Raw genomic sequence first — 18,743 nt, forward strand, 5'->3', positions numbered from 1 at the left:
TGAAAAACAGAGCAATTTTTACCAAGCACAAAGGCTTCCATTTAGCTACACAAGGATAACTTGATGTGTGCAAGGCTGTCACCTTTACTGCCAGAAAATTCTAATTCCTTCTGAGTCCGTGGCTTCACCTGGGATATTATCTCATGTCTTAGCCCTGGAATGTTATACGTTCTTGCACAAGCCCCCATTCCAGCCATCACTAGGGGGCTGTATATGTGGAACCAGATATTTATTTATTCTTTATTCTTTATTCTGCTTATTTACAGTTGCAAAATCTTCCTTCCATCACCACTTACTTTCAGTCTTTCTAATTCCAAGAGTCATTTAATTTTCTTTGAGAGAAGGGCATAAAGTCAATGATTCTTAAGAAAATTGAACTGAATGAGAAAACTAATTCTTTATTAGCATTCCAGCTGCCATGCCCACCTCTGCTACCTACTATGTGTGAACCTGTTGGAAGTTACTTGTTACGTTTAAGCATATATTTTCTAACTGCTAATGAGGTCAGTAGCAAGTATTCTTGCTCATGTGCTGTAAGGAGGCAAGTTGATGTCTCCATCAGACTTGATAATATTATTTTTAGTGAATTAAAGAAAATCTGGTTCTACATATTCAGCTCTGCATGTCTCAGTGAATAGGGTTGAAGGAGAGATTAGGAAAAGATCAAGGCTGGGGCTTTGTCAGGAAATTGTAGTTTGGCAGTATCTTACAGGATATTTTTTGAGTTGACGGGATGTAGGGGGTATGATACTGGAATTAAAGGTATGTGATACTGATTTAGTTCACCAATTAAAATTAACACAGTTTTGGATATCAATAATAAGATTACTGAAGACAGAAGCCTTACCCTGGATGTGGGTAGCACCGCCCAAAAGCCTTGAAGCATGAAGGGGATAAAAGGAAAAGGCAAACTGCTTGCTGTTTCTCCTCTTGTGTGATTTCTGGGTCATGCCATGATACTTTGGACCCCATCAAATACAGACCAAACCCTTCACAAACTGTGAGCCAAAATAAAACTTTCCTCTTTTATCTTGTGAGTACTGGATATTTTGTCTCAGCAAGGAGAAAAGTAGTTAAGACAATGTTCCATCTAAAATTGGGCACTTGCAGAGTACCCAAGAAATGACTGGCCTCTGTGTGTTGACTGCTTTTGAGGAAAACAAGACAGAGATGAGTGAGCTGATTGACTTAATAACCATTTGTTGAGCACCTAGGATGACTGATGGGGTGCTTACTGGGGAGGTATAATCCCTAACAGATGGGAAGTTTTTTGTGAAAGTCCTGAAGTCCAGCAGCATGTCAAAAGTGATGTGTGAGGGAAAATGTGAGAAGTGTCAAGATGTCAAGATTGTATCCAGCAAACACACAAGCACTTGAGGAAACTAGAAAACCCACAAGACAGGAGGAAAATGAGTTCAGGGAACTTCTGGTCACCAATGTCATGAGGATGGATTACATGGAGCTTTTTACTATCTGGTCTCTGCAATCAAATATTCTCTGTAGAACTTTGGTGAACCCAGGAGGGGGAAGATTTTGATAGTTGCTCTTCAAAATGCCTTTGCTAGCCAAGGATGTGGTTCCAGGGAACTCACTAAATTTACTCTAAGAGGCCAACTGGTGCGTGGGAATAGAAATCAAATGTTTGTAACAAGCATAAAGCTACAATCTCAATTATTCTTCTTCAAAATAATACCATCTTAAGGCACAAAAGTGATGGCATTGAGAAGTGGAAGAAAGAACACAGCATTTGGAGCCCAGCAAATCAGGTTCTAAGGTTTCTATTTACTACCAGAAGAATTTCTCTAAGTTTGAGGAATTTCAAGTCTTAGTTCCTACACTTCTTAAATAAAGATTAATTTTATAAAATTGGTGATCCATGACCATATATTCTGGATCTATAGGTAGACTGTAGACTAAAAATATTCAAATATCATGGCACCCTTATTAGGTGCAGACTTTTTCTTGTATTTTTTTCTAAATAAAACAGCGTAACCACTATGAATCATTTACACTGCAATAGGCATTATAAATCATCTAGAGATGTTTTAAAGACTACAGGAGGGTATGCATCAGTTATAGACAAATTTGCATCATTTCTTGAAGAAAGTTTGGGCATCCACAGGTTTGGGTATCTATGCGAATCTGGAAGATACTAGAGCATGACTTTATTGCCACAGTGAAGATTATGAGGAATAACATATATACTAAAACTCTAAATGATGATTAGCAAGGACTTGGTCACTAAACAGACCCTCCTGAGCTTCTGTTTCTTCCTCTGAGAAATGGCAGCAGGATGACAGAATGCTTGGAACACTCTTAAATCAGCCCCTATCAAAAGCAACAGCCATTATCTTTGTCATTCCCATTATCATTTCATGTAAACTTACTAGCATCTGAGATCAAAACTGTTTAGCATGAGTCTCATGTCCATTTCAAAAAGGCACAGGGTGTAGCATGAAGTTTGTGAACAGCCTGCATTTGATGAAACCCTTGAGTCTCTCTATTAACTTAGCAGGCAGCCACTGTCCTCAGTAGCCACCAGAGGACAAATGGAAAACACATCAAATGAGGACCTGTCTCCAGGAGCAGGCAGAGAGGTAGAGATAGGGAGAGGGAGCCATAGTCCAATAAGTTTTATAGATGCAGGGCATTATCCAAACAGATGTCCTGGGGGAGCTGTAATTGGTGAAGCTTTAATCAGTGAAACTAAAGCAAGCAAGGACCAGACCCAGAGGTCATAGTGTGTCTGAGAAGTGGTCACTTTAGGCACCCTGCAAGCAAATGTCCAAAGGATGTACTCATTTAGAGGCCAGGATGGAAATTTTGCCTACAAGCTCATCTTTTAAGCATTGACTAAGCAACATGGGTGTGACATAGAATTTAAAAGAGTGCAAAGAGGACTGAGCCCTGCTTCTAGTTATGAGAACATTAAACTTGCACAGTATTTACTAATGGATCCTGAAGTAACATGAAATTGTAAGTCTTCACAATTCACTTTGCAATCCTGTCCCTCAGAGACATGCTCTGGCTGCAGCTGGATCCTTGCCATGTGCATTTCTGAAGACTTCTGCAGGAGCTGAATAGCCCCTGCCCCTGGATGTCTGAGTAGAACCTCTTCACCTTGACCTTCCCTCAGTCTTTATTCCATGTGTGTTTTAGTTATTTTTCTCTCACTGCTGAGACAAAATACCAATGCTCAAAATTACGAAAGGTTTATTTAGCTCACAGTTTGTGGAGGTTTCAGTCCAAAACCAGCTTATTCCAAGGCATGGGGGCATGGCACAGGGGTAATACTTCAAGGTTGCAGAAGACAGCAAAAGCAACAAGAGCAAAAGGGGGCAAAGAACAAGCCTTTTCTCCTTCCTTATATATTAAGGAGGCTACTCCTCAGGGCAGATGTAGCACTCACACCACTTTCCTATCCTTCTCTTGCACAGGATCAGCTTGTTTAAAAAATAAAGACCCTGGTTCCCTGATGAATCTCTTACTTAAACTTCTAATTTTCTCAGGGTGACACAATGTATCAACCATAACAAGGTGCAATCAGAAGAGAGAAAACTTGGGGCAGGTTGACAGGATCCTTCTGCAGCAGATGATCTTGCAAATGAGCTGTTTGTTGAATTGCTGAAATCATACTTTAATAAGAGATCTGACAGCATTTGATCTTGAGGATTTCTGCTTCCTGGTCTTATGCCTTTATGTTCACAAATCACAATGAAATACAAAAGCAACTGAAAACAGGAGTATGCATGTGGAAATCACCAAACCATAGAATGCCTCTTTCTCATCTGCAAGCACAACTTTTCATTTTCCTGAGAAATTTAAAAGCCTATTGATGTACATTGAAAATAAATAGTCTCAGGCCTGACTAGAGCACCAGATAATATTGCTGTGGAGTGGAAGGAAGGCTGAGATAGAATTCAGTGGTAGAACAATCTCCTACCATTCTGAAAACTTCATCCCCAGCACTGCAAAAGAAAAAAGAAAGAAAGAAAGAAAAGAAAAGAGAATAAAGAATAGGAAAAGAGAGAAAGAGGAAAGCAAAATTGCTTTGGGGTTTTAAAATGTAGTAATTGTATGCCCATAATTAAATACATACATTTAAACTAGGTTTTTAGATCCACATAAATTCAGATATTTAAATGAGTAGAAAGAGAGGAAATGGTAGAATATATGGGACCAGGATACCTACTATATATTACAAGTCTCATTGTTGCTCTTATTTATTTCTCAGAGTCACTTGAAATGGTATTATCAAGCCCACTTCTCAGCTAACAATAACAGAAAAATATATTGAAGCAACAAATTATTGTGATGATTGCTAGCATTTATTGTGTCCCTGTCATATGCCAGGCATGATGCTTAGAGATTTTATATGCTTTATCCAATCTGATTAATCTTAACAAAATATCTAAGCACAAAGGTTTGTCACTCTCCACATCTTACAGACTTGGAAACGCACCTGTACATAGTGAAAAAGCAGGCCTAAGGTGCACACTCTTAGCTACGTGAAGGCATTGAGGCCAAGGGCAACCACATCGGATCCGCAGGTAGTAAGTGGGCAGCAGAGACCTGAATTCAGCTTTGACCGATTTCTAAAACTGCACTCTCCAAAGACCAGGGCATTCTGAGAGACTGTGGAAGCTTTCCCTCCTCAAAATACCTCTAAAGTTTGAATACACATAAAACTAAGATTTTCAATCTGTACAGACTCTAAGAGGGGCCTTGGTAATGAGTTTAAGCTTCACTGTAGGTGTTTCAGGAAGTCACCAGGGGATGAGCCAGAAAATGACAAGTTCTCATTAATTTTTTTTTTTAAATCACTCAGGACACTCTGTAGAGAACAGACTGAGAGAGTGGGAGCAAGATAGTTCATTACATAATGCAAGTGTCTAACTACACGGAGACATTTTCCTTGTAAGAACATTCAAATCTTCAAATAAAAGTGAAGTTGCTCTTCACCGCTGCATCGAGGCTGGCGTCCTTTACCATCCTGGAGGGAGCTTCCTTTTTCCTCTGAAAAACAGCACTCATTCATACCCAACTGGTGTGTTGAGTATTCTGGAGAGCAGGAAGGGAGTCCAAGTTATTTAGTGCAAGGCCCAGAAAACTGGTAGAGTGATGCACTCATGGCCAACTCTAACTCAAGGTAGAATGCTCTGCACTTCCTTTTTATAGTAGGTGGTGAGAACCATTGTGAACCAAGGAGCCAGGAAGGAAGAGAAAGAGGCACCACAGTTCCCTTGAGGGCACACCATCCATGTTACCTTCCTCCACTGAACTCCTCCCCTTAAAGATTCCACCACTTCCCAGTTATTCTGCCCTCAAGACCATGCTCTTAACACATGAGCCCTAGGGGAACTTTTGTGCAAACCCATCACAAATGGGTGATTGCTGAGATGAGCATTGGCCACTATGCCCAGGACTTCAGACTGCATGGAGAGAGGTAGAATCCAGAAGATGGGCAAAGGATAAAGATGGGCTTCTCCAATCACTAACGTTAGAAGCTACTATTTCTTGATGCTTACCTGATACCAGTTTCTAAACATCTATAAGCATTAACTTATTTCAGTCTCTGCATAGCTAATATTCTTCGTATTCTATTCTTGTTATTTCTGATAGTTTTTCATTATCAAAGCTCCATAAACACTGACTTGACAAACACTGAATCATCAAACCAAGGAGAAATAAAGAAATGGATTCCTATGTATCTGCTTATACTTTTGTCAAACAGTGTGTAATCTATTTTTCTCATATGTTGCTCTTTAAATGACACCTTACTTAAGAGGTATTGTTGATTTGCTAACACTGAACTCAAAGACAACAGCAATACAACTCATGTCTGAGTGACACTTAGCATTCTGTCCTTGTCCCTAAGGCACATCATATAGCCTTTATTTGCTTAGGAATGTGAGACAAAACTTCAACATCAGGGCTGGAGACTATTTTAAATGCTGAAACTACCTATATAAGTAAATAGATAAATCATAAAAATGAGATTTGTGTTACCCTGACAGGACTCCAAAAGGAACACTCATTGATAGAGTAAGAGCTCAAAGAAGAAAAGGAGGTTCTCACCTTATGCAATCCAGGCTGGAACATGCATGCCTATGACTCTAACTTTTCAATTTTCTGAGCGTGCTCAAGAAATCCTGAGCATTTAAGACCACAGATAATTTTTAGTGAGTAGGTTAGTTTGCAAATATGGAGACACAAATAGCAAGGAATTGACAGCACTCCTGCACATTATCCTTAGCTTACAACAGTGTTATACCCCTATAATCACACTGTCAGTTGAACATACGCTAATAATTTACAATGCACTTAATACACCTAACTCATCAAACTTTTAAGCTTAGCAACAGAGCACAAAGTCTTGGTTCTTCCCCACCTGATCACGGAAGTGACAGGAAGCTTTAGCTTGCTGTTTTTACCCCATATCAGATGATAATATCATACCACACCCTGGAAAAGTTCCAAATTCCAACTTTGAAGTATGATTTTTTTTCTGCTACATGTGTGTGAATTTTGCATTGTTGCAAAGTTGAAAAACTGTAAATCATCCAGGGACAATTTGAACATAAAAAATTGGAATGTTCTACCTCAAAAATCTTTGCAGTGAGTATCAGAGCCAAGATTATGAACTCAGGCCCTCACTTTGCTTTCACAACTATACTGTGTTTCCTCTGTCAGAGGTGTGTGCAAGGGGCAATAAGTGAAAGGCTGGGCATTCTTACATAACACACACGTGTACTGTGAGCAGAGCTACAGCAAAAAGGGGAAAAGTGGAAATCTTACAGAATTGGGTTTGAAGAAAATAACCCTGGAGATGAACACAATGCTTAGTCAATGATTGGCAAATAACTTTCCTGCTCTATCACATGCAGGAAAGATTAACATGAAGAAAAGTTCTGCAAATCACACCCATAAGGTTTCACTGGAGGCTAGATAGACATTTGAATATTTGCCTTGAAGCAATCCAACTGGCAACTCACCAGCCATAAAAGGTGTTGTAATTTAAATGAAAACTATTCTTGGAAAGCTGACTATCACAGAGATGCAAAGTAAAAACTGTAAAAATGGCAACGCTGCTACAAAACAGAGTTAAAAGTTGGGTTTTTTAAAAAATAAATACAGAAATGATTAGGGAAAATGTTTGGAATTTATACATTTAGAATACTCTATCAATGGGTTTGACATCAATTAATTGCTAAGATACAGAATCCAAAAATGTTCTGTATTCAGCGAGATGTCATCAATAGAATTTGGTGCATTGCTAACTAAATGCATAACATGAAAAAAACTTTTTAAAAAAGGATGTCACACTTGAACAAGTTAAGATGCAACACAGGCTAAAACATGGAAAGAGTCAAGCAATCAAGATGATTTTTAAGAAGTGACTTAGAACAACAGTTGCATTAGGCTCCTAAGTATTGAAAATATCTGGTAGATTATCAAGGTCAAAGAGAGTTGCAGGCCAGTTACAAAAAGCTCTTCCAGGGAGTGATTTAAAAATGAAAATTGGTTCAGAGCACAGAATAATAGAAAAGACTTTGACACACACCAGACTGAGTGTTGCATGGGTACACCAAGCAAGTGGCTCTCCAGGCAGAAAATTGACAAGATCCATAACAAACAAGAAAAAATAAAAGATCCATTTACTTACTTGGATGTTTATTCAATTTTAATCTGAGTTGGAAGCCTTTAGTTCCTGAGACACTTAGAGAGCATCTATGTTCCATGGGGCTGAGCTTTGCTGTGGGTAAATCCTGGGGGAAAATAATTTCTGCTCTTAGTATTTCTCCAGTTCTTCCCTTTAGTGAAACTAACATGGCTAGCATGGTGGGACGCTGTCCATGGCCTTGTGTTAGATCAAACACTTGGTGCTCCTTCTCTTGCTCACTCTTCTTAAAGCCCAGTTACTCCAGTTGCAGTTTGGGGAAGCTGAGATTCTGAGTTCAAGGAGATTTTGCAGTAAGTGACGGACTGGATTTGAACCCGGTCTAACTGTTCCAAATCGTGAGTTTTAATCATTTTATTAAACAGTTTCTCAAGGATACTATTGTTTGAAAAAAAAATGAAACTGTTACTTAGTACAGTACCTAAATAACATGGCTTGCCTCTTATGCACACCTAATTGTGCATATTTTTGAGAACAGGATATCTTAAGGATAGAAGCTCCTGTTCATGACTGTTGATCAACACTTGTCCGGTGGTCATCTCATAGACCTCAAACCCTACTCAAATTCTATCTTCTTGCTAAAAATACTCATCCCGGGGCATGACAGTGACAATTGCCATGATTATGGCTAGAAAGAACCATAGAAGAAGTAAAAATAAAAGGTGGAATTAATAGGAAATATCTACCCCTCCCCAGAAAAGACACAAATATTCCTACCTTTTATACCCTTTCCTTTCCCTTCATCACTTCTGATTTCTGTCTATGATGCCACCTACTCCCCAGGGAGTTGTGAATTTCTTTGCCAGCGAGACTCCCACTTCTTCATTCTCTGGCCGTGGAACAAACCAGTACTCTTGCTGCTCAACTCAGCTTGGTGAAATTAAATAGAAAAAGCCCCTGTTGTGCAGGGTCCCTCTCTTAAGGTTTAACACATTGTCATTAACAAAAGTCTCACTGAATATAAGAAGAAATTCACTGTGACCAAGAGAACCTCAAGTGTTTTGTCCCAGCTTGTCTACTGATTGGTTTGTGTGCTGGCCTCAGAATCTACTGTGTGAGGTGGGTCCAATTTCAGGTCACCTTTACAATGACCTTCTAGGAATCACTGGGTAATGCAGTAAAGACCATGGGCCTGGTTCACAGAAATTAGGAGATTTTTACTTGAACTCTTGGTATCTAGACCAAACTGTAGGCATCTCATTGTTGCTTCCAGAATGAACATTTTGGACAAGACTAAAAAAGGGAAATCTTCTGTCCCCATACACTATTTGACAAAGTCTATCCTAGTTTCTGGCACTTCCCATTATGGTAATGATTTGGGATATTACCAAGGCGGACAGCTCTCTGCAACCTACACCTTAGTTCCAGAATGTGTGGCCTGGGAACACTTCACCAGTCATCTCCTAGCCATCCGCAGGCCAAGCCAGGCAAGTCCACATCCTAGTAGCCTATAAGTACCCTTCCATGTCTTGCTGATGCCAATCACCCCATATTTCTGATATGGAAACATAAGAATGAAATTTATCATCTCAACATCTAACAGTTTTTTCAGAGAGATGAAGGAGAGAAAATATAATTTCTTTTATCAATCCACATAAATTCTTAGCCAGAACAGATTCCTGTTAATGAAAGCCATATTAGTGTTAGAAAAACACAAGTTTAATAATACATGTCATATTCATCACACAGGAACAAAGAAACTCTCCAGAAAGTAGCTAGCTCAAAGAAAGATCTTAGAACTCTGTCTTAACTATCATTTTAACAAAGACTGATAAATTCTGAGTTATAAGACAAAAAAGAACTTCCAAAATGTGGAGAAACGTGGCATGGTGAACCTACAGAATAATACCTCCAGCAAATTCCTCTGGTATCCATGGGTACCGTCTAAGGGTTGCTAGTGGGTATCTGTGTCCATTCAGAGAAGACTGACATCCCTAGTGTTAGAATAGGAAGCATAAGAACAGGAAAATCTTTTGTCTGCCTGAATTTCTGTCCTGCCATCCAGAAGATAGAAAAAAGAAAGTCCCGCTGCATTTTAACTCTCTTTAGCTTAACACTGCTTACTATTTTAAAGAGAACTTTTTGATTTTCTTCAGAGAGAACAGTCATTGATGAAAACAGTCATTAATGAAAAATTCTTCCTGTAAGGAAGATAAGCCCAGAGGGCAAGTGTCAGCAATACCAGGGGAACTAGAGTGAAATCAGAGAATCAAGCATCATAATTCCACAGAAAAGATGGCAAGGAAGAGGGACTAAAAGGAACAAGAAGACTGAATCAAAATTACTAAAAACTGAAAGCAGAATGATAGAAATTGCCACTAAGATCAGGAGTAACAGGAATTTTACTACTGCATATGTTGCAGCCTACATATGCAGCTCTAAAGTTTTCCTCACAAGCCAGTGCATGCACGCAATTTCCTTTGGATGAAAAATGACAAAATACTGAATTTCCTATTGGAGTTGGCAAGTATGGAGTGAATGAGGACAACCTGGTTAGGACGGGGAGGTACACCCTACATTGAACTCAGTGAAAGTAGGAGCTAGATGTGCCACAAGCAGAGAATAAAACCAATGCATCCTCATATTCCCAGAGAACCTGGGACCTAGAGACCTGGAGACCTAGAGGGTCTCTGACTGTTTTGTCCAAATCTAAACCGGTCTGAAAGCCTCAGATGACTTAAAGGTATATAGAGTGATGTTCCAAGCTTAGAATGTAATACCCTGATAGCAAGAAGTGCCATTCATTGAGAGCATACTGTGTATGGGCTAGTCCCGGTCTTTGGCAAGTGACCTGACTGCATTCCCTTATTCTCAATGGCAAGCCTATGAGGAATCATGTTAACCTTTACATTTTACAGAAGAGAAAACTGTGGCACAGAGAGGTGGCATGATTTTCTCATAAGGCACAGCTGTTGAGTGATGGATGTAGGTGGGAACCCACCCAGTTGGGCTCTATGGCCTATACTTTTAAATAAGAAAATACAAGATGAAAGATTCTTGTTCCAGAAGCCCTTCTGATGCAGGACCACAGCATTTTAAGCAAAAAAAAACTGCATGACCTTCAACTCCATGCAACTCATGAGCTTCTGGAAACACAGAGGTCAAAGCCCAAACAATAATAAGAGGTCAGATATACAAGAAATGATCACTCCATAGTGGGATGCATGTCTGATAAACATCAATTCAGGAAGCTTGCACTGTAATGTCATCAGGACATCGTCCTCTACCTTTGCTGGAGAGCTCAAGCTAACCATTAAAGAAAATAGACTTGATTGACTGACTGTCTCTGCTAGATGTTCTGCTTATGTTATTTGTAAAACAGATGCATCTTGTAAAGCTGCATCTTCTTGTAATCTCCACCATGCCATGATGTCTTTATTTGAAAAAAATCATGAGATCCATGGGAAATATTGGAAAATCATCCTGTTGCAGTCAATTATATCTTCTCTAACAAAACACCATATACTTAAACAGCAGAATTGCACTCTTCAGAGTGTATAATTCAACATCTAAGTGCCAGCCAATGTGGTTTCTGGTGAGGACCCTCTTCCTGGCTAGCCTTCTTGCTATCGTTCTCACATGACAAGGAGAGTAAGCTATCTAGTATCTGGGTCCTAGTTCCATCATGAAAATCCCACCTGCATGAACTCATCTAATCCTGATTATGTCCCAAAAGCCCCACCTCCAAATATTGTCACCTTGGAGGTTTGAACCTCAACATACAAATTCGAGGGAAGCACAAATACTGTTTCTTTTCAAAATTCTCTAGTCTATCACAATTTCTGACAGATTAATAGTAGACTGGCTTAACATGGATTAGACTCTGGACTCTCACCTGTATCAGTTTAAATCCAGATTCTGCGTTTTACTAGGTGGACTGCATTTTATAGCCAGCCTCGTGGCCAAATTTGACACATAACCTGTTTTTATATCTCGAATTCTTTTGAAATACAGTTCTATCCATTCATTCATATATTTGTCCATGGCTGCTTCCACAATAGAAAGTGAAAGTTGCAAAAGAGATTATATGACCCACAAAAATTAAAATACTTACTGTCCAGAATTTTGCGAAAAGAATTTGCCATTCCTTCAGGCACAAGATTTCACCTAATTTTCTGCTATGGAAAAATGACAGAATCAAAGCTTACCATACTGTGTTGCTACAAATGTGAAGAGAGGATTCCACAGGAAGTGCTTAGGTCATGTTACCCACTGATGCCCTTGCTTTTGTCTTTGGAACAAGCCATGCACTATGACAAGCCTTTTCTCTTCTGTTCTGCATGAGTTTCTACTAAAAGCCCAGGTTCATCCTGATGTACCCTGATTATTATAGAAAACCTGAAAAGATGCAAGACTCTTTGAAAGCTCAAACCACCTTTTCCTAAGGTCTAGAAACAGATTTGGAAGGGAAGAGAGTGCAGGTGCTGTGCAGGTAGCAACTTTGTGAAACATAGAGCCACGACTGCATGGTGCTAAGAAAGTCAACTAAAAGGTAGTTATACATCAAAGCATAGAACTCAGATTTTTAGATTATGGAAGATTCACATGGATATGACCAGGTAAGCATACTTAATCCAAAAATCTGAAATATTTCAAAATCTGAAGCCTTTTGAGCATTCGTGTTTTGAAACATTTTGAATTTGAGATTTTCAAATTAGTAGTATCAAACTGTAGATGTAGGTGGATTGAAAAGTCAATACTTTAGCAGGGTATCATCCTCAAGGTCTTTTGAAATTTGCTACTGTTTACAACAACCAGAAAGTTGTGATAGGATTTGTGATTTCTCACATCTCTTTTATGTAATATTCCCCCAGATGCCATAACTGTTGGCTGCTAACAGCTCAAAGATGTACTTTTTTTTTGAGAATTACTATTAGATGAAAAGACATCTCACTAGAAAATACCAAGGTGGCTATAATTTTTCTTCTCTAAAATTTTTAAAAATTTATTGTAAAGAAGGTAAAACAGAATAAAGCCAATCAAAGCAAACTAGTGTAAGAGATACAGGTCTAAAAACATTATAAAATCAACAATAGTTACAATAATGCATTTTGATATCTTCAAAATAGCTGCAGATAACTTCAGACATAGTAAAAATCGAACAGAACAGAATACAATAGAAATAATAAAAACAAGATAATAAATGCAATAAAGGACTTAAAAACAAGCCAATAGTAAATCCCAAATGGATACCATAATATATCTTGCTATCTTTGAAATAGCTGCTCTTGCCATTGGATTCAACATAATCAAACAAAACAAAAGAATAAAACCCAGCCCAACAAAACAGTGGAAATGATATAGTATTTCTAAAACAAGATCACAGGGAATCAACAATGTCTGCAACCCTCAGAAGGAGATCCCCCTTAAATGCCACACTGAGTACTATTATCCTCTGAACCTATGGTCAAAACACTGACCATAGAGCTGCAATATTAGTGAAACACCAAAGCACCATAGGCATCCAATTGGATTTCACCTCAATGGGTATCATCACAGCCAGTCACTTGCGGGGAAGGAGAGCTGTAGGATGGTACTTCTTGTTTGGTAGCCCCCACACTGGAAGGGGCTGTTCCACTCTGGCAGGATTCCATGCATGGTGCTTGTTCCCAGACTGGGTTTGCCTGCTGATAAATTATTTGTTCTCTCTACCCCTGGTCTGCGAACGGCCAGCTATACCTGTTCTGATATGAAATGCAGGAGTGTTGCTTCAAAGGGGACTAACTTTGCTTTGCAATCACGCTCTGGAGCTCCCCACAAGATTCAGCATACTCCATCACCATCTGAACTGTCCCCAAAACTAGCTGTTTACCAAATCACCCAAGCCTGATAAGAAAAACCAATTTTCCATGCTACTAGGCCATCCAGGGTCACAAATACTTGTGTTTCTCTGTGCTGAGCTGGATTCAAAGGCACCAGTAACTTCCTTTAATCTCAGTTATTTCTGCCAGCAATTAGTTAAATGGAGGTACAAATTTAACTTGTAAATGTCAGTGGGCAGGAAACGATGATGAATCTAGCGTGGAGAGAAAAAAAGCATGACTTTATAAAGCCTCTGCTTGCATAATATGTGCTTGTTGCTAGAGCCCTGGTCAAGACCTTGTTCCAGGGATCCCAGCAGACCTGGTAACTTGTCCAAGGCCAAATGAGAAGCAAGTAGTAAAAACAGGAAAGGAATTTAAGTATGGCCATACCCACAGCAACCAAGAGGTCTAGGGACCTCAAATCTCTCTTCCAGATACTGACAATAGCTCCAAGGTAATACAGAGACGCACAAAACCAAGGTCAAGAAGCACACATAGTAAAGCAGTCTTGATCAAACTAGATGTCTGCTAGTTTGATGGTTGTCTCAGGGCTCGTTTTGTCTCCTGCTGGCATGAGGAGAGATGAGTACCTGCCAGGATCATTGTTTTTGGAACTTAGACCGGAAAAAGGTGATTGAGTGAGAACATTCTAGAGGAGCAAAATGGAGTTAGCTGGGACAATGGCCAGGTCCTCCTTCACATGTAGGGCAACGACTGGGGACTTCTAAGCACGACTCCAATGGTCTCCAATACAATTATACAAAGGCAAGTGATTGATAGATAACCTGTTGATTATAAAGTCTTTATCAGTCTGAAAAATATCTTAGTTGTACTTATCTTAGTGTCTACAAATGTTGAAGGAAGGAGGAGGGAGATTAGGCAAATTTAAGACTGGTCAGTCTCACATTGCTGGTTTTAAACAGACACTCCTTAAATGATTACCATGTCTGCATGCAGTGTTCAGAAAAAATCTGACCCAATGGGTCAGAGGAGACATGTAATAGGAGAGAAAAGATTCCAAGCTCTTATTTAGTTTTTAGTTATGCATCAGACATCTGGTGGTCCAAGTGAGCATTCCTATAATTATAGTTACTTGGGAGTCTGATGCAGGGGGATTGCAAGTCTGAAGACAGTCTGGGCAACTTAAGACACCCTATTTTAAAGTAAAAAACTAAAAAGAGTTAAATACATAGTTAAGCGATGGAGTGAATCTGGGTTTAAGCCCCAACACCACCAAAATTAAAAAGTCCATCTATTTAGCAAAATCAGCCTCAGAGCCCCTGGTACACATTCATTTCCTGTCTCGTAGCTGAGACAAGTCGCATACACAAATACATAATAATGTGGAGGGAATTATAAAACAGTGTGGATATAAGGTGGTATGATTTATCATGAATGGTGGTGTAACAATAAAGTATTGTCCACCCTCTGAACCTGTTTATGTCCCTCTCATATGGAAAAGGTACTTTTCCACATCTATGACTCCTGGAATCTCATCCAGCCAAGATGTAAGATTCAGCTCAGGAATGCATGCCCTGCATCAGGGCCACATGTGGATAAGGTTGCTTGAATACAGCTCCTTGAACAAATTGCTTCTTGAGAAATGTGAAAAAGATTCATAGAACCTTTCATATCTAGCTGGACACTTGTTTGCTTCCATTGGAGACTGACTGTCTGCTTCACTGTTTTCTTCTATTATCTCTACTCTCTTGGCCCTAGGCTCTTTCCTGGAATCTGGTATCTGGGATCTTCGAGATCTTCTTTCCATATGAAATGTTCTATGGTTGCAACTGAGTGCCTTTCTCAACTGCTTCTAGTCACAGAAATGAGGATGCTTTGAATTCTCTTTTTTTTTCACATTTCTCTCTCTGTCCCCAGATGCTAACACATCCTTAAAACCTTTGTGTAAGTTTCCTACAATGATTGATTCCAGTCCAAAAGCCACACTTACAATTTTTTATTTTTTCCTTGCAGTGTCAGAATGCTGTGGAACAACTTTCAGGATTCTTAGAAGACTTGTTTTGTAGTTGAATCTCAAAGACAAATCTTAAATTTGTCTAAGATTTTACCTAATTCCAAGTGCACTTTCCAATCTCAGTTTGGGAAATGATCTCCTCTCTTCAGCTCACTTCCAATTCTACATAATGCTTTCACTCTGTCATCCAGCTGATTTTTGCAGCAACCTAGAAGATTTTATTTTCCCATTTCTCAAGTGAGAAAACTGAAACTTCAGAGGGGAGCTGTCAGTTGCCCGAGTTCATTGAGTGGGGTGTCCAGGGCACTTGAGGAAATGATTTTTGCAGGTACTCTCTCCTCAGAGGAAGACAGTACAGTAAGGAGGCTACTGTGGTCTTTGGGGCAGAACAAAATACTTTTCCAAACTATAGTTTCCTCTCTACTGTATCCTCTGCAGTCTCTCCACTTCAGAACTGCAGAGGTGCCTCTGAGTTTTATCTGACACTCATCCCTCAGCACATTCTATGCCATTTGAAAGCACTTTCACATCTATCATCTCATTTGATCTTCACAGCAACCTTGCAAAAGAGGCAAAACAGGCATAATTATGATCAGCACAAAGAAAAGGGGAATTCAGGCATGAGAAGAAACTCAAAGGCAAGTCAGCCTTGGAAAGTACAGTGTTCTGGGCTTGTTCTGAAAAGGTGAGTGCAGGACATAAGTTTGGTAACCAACACCCCTTGATTTTTAAAATGTGGAAATGGAAGGTCAAGGAAGAGAAAGCAAAGGGTAAGTCAACAGCTTCAAGGTTAGCCTTAGACTTCTCTTCCACAGTGTGGTGTGGACTTGCTCCTCTGTTTTCCTCACTCTGCAAGGCAAAGATAACTCATCACTCATAGGAGTTGGGAAATTTTACTGTGTTCCTTTTATAATTATCAGAGGCAAGCATCCAACTCTACCCTAAAAGTATCTGCCTTCCCATCACACTGCATCACTTGAGAGTGAATTGTGAGTCCCTTCCTCAACTTGGGAAAGTGAAGGCTGGTCATCAGTGAGGGAGCTCAAAAATCTGATCTCTGTATGTGATTCCAGGCTGAGTGAAGTGAACTACTTCATGAATGTCTACACCTGGACTCAGATTGAGAAAGGAATCACATTGCTGAAATCTTTAAATACAATCACTCTTAATTACAAAAACGGAAGAAAGCTCATAATTAGGAAAAAAAAAACCCTAAATTTGTGGAGCCCATCCGTGATTTACCTAACCCTATAGTTAGACCTGATCTCACTTTTTTTTCTACTTGCCCAGTCATACTTCTGTCTATCAGTCCATCCATTCACACAATCATTTATCTATCCATTCTTGTATCCTTCCATTTGCCTACATAATTATTTGTCCACCCATTCATCCTTCTGTTTTCCCCAGTCTTTTCTCTCCTTCCTTAATCTTAATCTCTTCCCAGAATCCAGAATAAAAATTCAAGTGCTCATTTGTTTATACACACTGTGATTTATTCACTCATTTATTTATTATATAAGTTTTCATCTCAATTATTTCTAACAATAGTTTGTATTTCTCTTCCTCTCGTCTACATTCCTTAGATGAGAAAATTAAGGTTCAAAGAAATTACATAATTTATTCAGCAACTGTTTGTTGAATTCTATGTTCTTTTTCCTTGAGGACTTTTATCCGTGGAATGTCAGCTGTGAGCTGTTTGTGATGATCAGCATTCTAAAATACTTTTCACTTCATTTCTTAAACACCCACCAAGCACTTATTGAGCAACTACTGTACTTTTATTTTACCCTACCTTGTGCCAGATAGACAACAGGAGCCAAGGCTCCAAGCACTATGGTACTTCAGTGGAAGGTTAGTACACAGAGCTGTAGAAAGACAATCAATATATTTTTAAGAAAAGGTAAACATAATAGTAAAAGCACATAAGTGCTTAGGAAAGCCTGGAAAGTTTGACAAAAAGAGGTAACACCTAAGCAAGTCCTTTAGAAAAAGTCATAATTTGCAAAGTAGAAGCTTCCAACAGATTTTTAAACAAAATTTTCATAGTAAAATCACTATGTAGAATTTTAAACAGGACAGATGGACAGAACTTACAGAGCAAACCATCTCACTCCCTCACTGCTCCCCCACATGCCTAAAACACCGTCTCCAGAGAGCTACCTCTTAACTGTATTTTAAGTGTTACTCCAGAATTTTGTAGCCATATGTAAGAAAATTACCCCATCAGGAACTGTAAATTTAGAATTTTCTAATTTTCTCATTTATCTTGTAGTTATTAGCTGGCATATTTAATAAAGAAAAGCATTCAAAAAATCAGTCAGATGAAATACAGTTTATTGTAAATAACAAAGTAAGTAATTGTTTCCTCCAGTCACCCAATTTCAAGGTAAGGAGCATGTATCCACCTGTCTTGTTCTGTCGTATGTCTTAGAACCATTATGAACTAGTACATTTTTATTCACACTATGTTTTACAAACAATCGTATCTATTTTTTCTGTTTAATATTAACAATATCCTAAACTCGGTCAGTGGAAGCTTCTATAAATTAGTTTCTGTAGCTTTTTTATAAGCTTTTCAACATTCTCGCTCCTGCTAAGACAAGTTTCATGTTTTGCTTTCCCTGCCCTCAATTTGGAACCACCACTGCTTCAACTGTGTTTTCTTTCAAGGAAGAACGGCACAAAGGAAATCAGGACAGGAGCTAAGTGAGCTCAGAACTATTAGCATGTCATATTTTTTCCTAGGCCCACCCATGAGACAAAACTAGAAAATACGGTTCTTTAATAAAATAATGAGTTCATGTTGATATTCACAATTGAAATTTAATATTACAAATTTTGTTCTTAATACCTCAATTCATATTTTTTTCCTCTTTTCATCTCAAACCACACCCTTTAGCTCCTCATAACACATGTATAATCTTCATTTCATATCCTAGAGCTCTGCCTCCATGGATTTAGCCAATAACATGTCAAATATATTTGAAAAACAAAATTTCTTCCATACTTGTGTACATTTTTTGTCATTGTAACCTAACCAATTTACATTGTATTAGATATTCTAAATAATCTAGAAATGATTTCAAGTATTTGGGAGATTATATAAGTTATATATAATACTTACTTCCATTATTTTTTTCTTACATGATACTGGGGATATGGAAGTTGAATTCAGGTTCTTTGCATTAAGTTACATGCATAATCCATTTAATTTTTTTTAAATTTTGAGACAAGTATCTCTAAGTTTCTTAATTACACAGGCTGGGACTGAGCTTGTGATCCT

This window comes from Cavia porcellus, unplaced genomic scaffold, assembly GCF_034190915.1.
Source record: "Cavia porcellus strain 051 isolate PalLab524CR breed Dunkin Hartley unplaced genomic scaffold, mCavPor4.1 scaffold_19, whole genome shotgun sequence".
In the NCBI taxonomy this organism is placed as follows: Eukaryota; Metazoa; Chordata; class Mammalia; order Rodentia; family Caviidae; genus Cavia; species Cavia porcellus.